Source organism: Nelumbo nucifera, chromosome 4 (assembly GCF_055504915.1).
Source record: "Nelumbo nucifera cultivar China Antique chromosome 4, China Antique-T2T, whole genome shotgun sequence".
Classification (NCBI taxonomy): Eukaryota; Viridiplantae; Streptophyta; class Magnoliopsida; order Proteales; family Nelumbonaceae; genus Nelumbo; species Nelumbo nucifera.
The window spans coordinates 11,502,644-11,505,864 of record NC_142652.1 but is presented as its reverse complement, the minus strand read 5'-3'; positions in this window follow the sequence as shown (position 1 = coordinate 11,505,864).

The following is a 3,221-nucleotide window of genomic DNA, read 5'->3' as shown; positions in this document are numbered from 1 at the left end:
TGGAATATTCTGAAGGGTAAGGAAGTGCTCTAATTGGTTGTTTTAAAAATGACATGGAATAACAAAAAAAAAATAAAAATCTATGCTATATAAAAGTGTGGATGCATAGTGAAAGCTTTTTTAGATTAAAATTACCCTCTATCGTAGTTTTAATGACAACTTTAATGGCTACTAAAATGCCCATATTTATCTATTTAGTCCATCTCTAACTGTAATGTTGGAAATGTAACTTCAATTATTACTCTCTACTTTATTTAATCCCCTCTCATTAAGTCTTGTAACTTAAGGTATTAACTTCCATTTTTCTCTGATTAAATTTCATATTTAAGTCATGCTTCACTAATAAATGCTACTAATTAGATATATGCCAATATTTTTTAGCAATATAAATTAACTTGTATATTTTAAAACCGACTCAAAAACAAAAACATTCTTTATTAAAGTGGTGGCTAAGCAATCTAACCATTTGAATCAAATTGGTCAACTTATGAAGTCATAATTAGGTAATAAATTTTCTAAAATAGAGATACATATAGAAAATTACAAAAATGTAGGAAAAATTAGACACATTTATGATATTTTTATTAATCAAATTGAAAAAAAACAAGTGTAATAAACAATAATTAATTTTCATTGACAATGAAAATTAAATACACAATTTATAACTAACAAAAATTAAATATTTTACTGTTGGCAAATATGAATAGTTCAATTTTTGGGTCAAATGTGTTAACATTTAATGCCATAAATACATAAATGAATAATAAAAGGCCCATTTGGCGCGTCTTTTTGGGAAGATCTTTTGGTAGCTCTGACATGCAAAAGATGCATTGAGCTTTTGCATGAAGATCTGAGCAGTCCAAAGCACGTTTGGTAGATGCATGTCTTTTCATGCATCTTTTAGTGTCTTTCAGTGCGAGAATAAAACGCGAAAGACAAGGAAATATTCATTTGAACCTTCCCGAAATCAGCCTGAAATGGACTTCTCGTGTCTTTTCGGCGCTCCATCTTTTGGCGGCTAGATCTTCCGCGAACCAAATGGGAATAGACTAAAAATTGGTCTTCCCGACTTGTAAATAGTCGAAAGACCGCGCGAAAAGACGCACCAAACGGGCCCAAAATTAGTAAAATATAAAAATACAATATATATATTTTGCAAAAGAACATTTAGGCACATGTATAGTATCATATAATTATCATATTAAACAAGAAGTAAGTATGACATATTAGAATTATTTTTACACAAAAAAAATATAGAAAAAATTGAACACATCTATAATTTTATAATTGCACTACTATTAAAAACATCAACGAGATTGTGGTACTTTATTTTGACTAAAATACTCTATTTTAAATTTAGTCCCTATTTAATTGTGAGGTTTAAATTGTAAATTGAAATACTACTTTTCACCTATAATTCTATATTTGGCGCTACTATTTAAATATCAACATGATTATGAGACTTTCTTTTAACTAAAATAATCTATTTTAAATTTAGTCCCCATTTAATAGTGAGGTTTAAATTGTAAATAGAAATACTACTTTTCACCTCATTCAATTCCTTCTTTTTAAATCGATATTTGATAAACGAACAAAAAAGCACACTAAAAAGATAAAACATTACAAAAAGAAAATTATGTCCAAGTAGGTAGGTTTGTCAATGATATTTGAAACTTCACAATTCGATCCGATTACCACATTTTTGGATGAGGTGTTTTATGTAACGAGATTTGGTTTTTGCAATTTGCATCTAATATTTAATAATAAAAAACAAAAAAAATATATTTATATAAAATTTTTGATACATTAATTACTATCTCATCATCTAGAATTGCCATGTGCAAAACACATGCACATTTACTAGTCCAAAAAAGAGGGATAAGTGGACTGCAATCCACCTCAGAAATCTAAATTATATTGCAGTCCCCTCCTAGTCTACTAGTAGCCCCCTATAAACCGCATCCTGCCCGTGAATTTGGCATCAATCCACGGGTAGGATTCAGTAATACCCCTAGAAATCTTAACTCCACCCTAGGGGTGGATTGAACTATAAACCCCCTCCCCAAAAAAAAGAGAGAAAAGTAAGATTTCCTTGTTTTAGCATTATATACTGATCAAATTTTTATTGGAATTTGCTTTCTAACGTTTTTAATGGGTTTTTTACCATAGAAGTGAAAGAATGTAGTTTTTTTTAATGATTAATATATTATGAATTACGATAAATCCCTTATTGAAATTTTAATCATGAAATCATCAATAAATAAAGTATAAAAAATCATGGAATGAAAATCATATGTACTTCATAACTAAGGCAAACGAATTAATGGTTTGTGAAGGACTATAATACATATGTTCAATAGTAAAAGTTGGGTTCAGGTTGCCTAACCCAACCCAAAGTAAAAAAGGGTTTCTCTTGCTGCAATGAATTGTTTTTCTTTTACCAAAAAAAAACACAACATATGTTTTTTTTTTTTTTTACCCGGATTGGATGCTTGGATTAGGGCTAACTCAGTCCAAGTTGAAGCCCTAATTAATTTGTAATTTTTATTATTATTTGCTTGAACCTATTTTTTCAGATAAATGCATTTATCCATGTTCTTTTTTTTTGTTTTATTTAGATAAATGTATCTTGTGGGCTCATTTTTTCTATTTAATTATTTTCATTTACCCTCTAATTGGGAAAAAAATTACCTAAAGCATGAAAAGAGTATTCGCCTTACATGGAACCACAATACCATTACCTAAAATTCCCCCTCAAAACCCTAAAAAGTAAACAAACCTAATAATTATTGACTATTTACTACAACAATACTTGGAACCGTGGGCATTTATTGAATAAACACTATCACATAGGCACCATTTTAGCATTTTCCCATTATGCGGATCCTTACACATAGAGAATTGCAAAATTAGACTTTGATTTACATGTGTGCCTACCATTGGGGAAGTTTAATTTTAGTGTTTCCTCTCCAATGGATAAACTCTGGATCTCTTGTCCACGTCTACCTACAACATACTACCTCCCTGTATTAGGAATATCTCACTATGCATAATACTCTGTAGAGGATGAGATGTTTCCCATGTGTAGCTGAGATATTATGTAGATAAATGTAGGCAGAGTTTTTGTGAAAAGGAGATCCGGACTCCAAAAGCTAGGTATTTATTCACTGTTGTGCTCTGAATTTTTTATTGAAATTTGCAAAACGACTAAAAAATGTTGT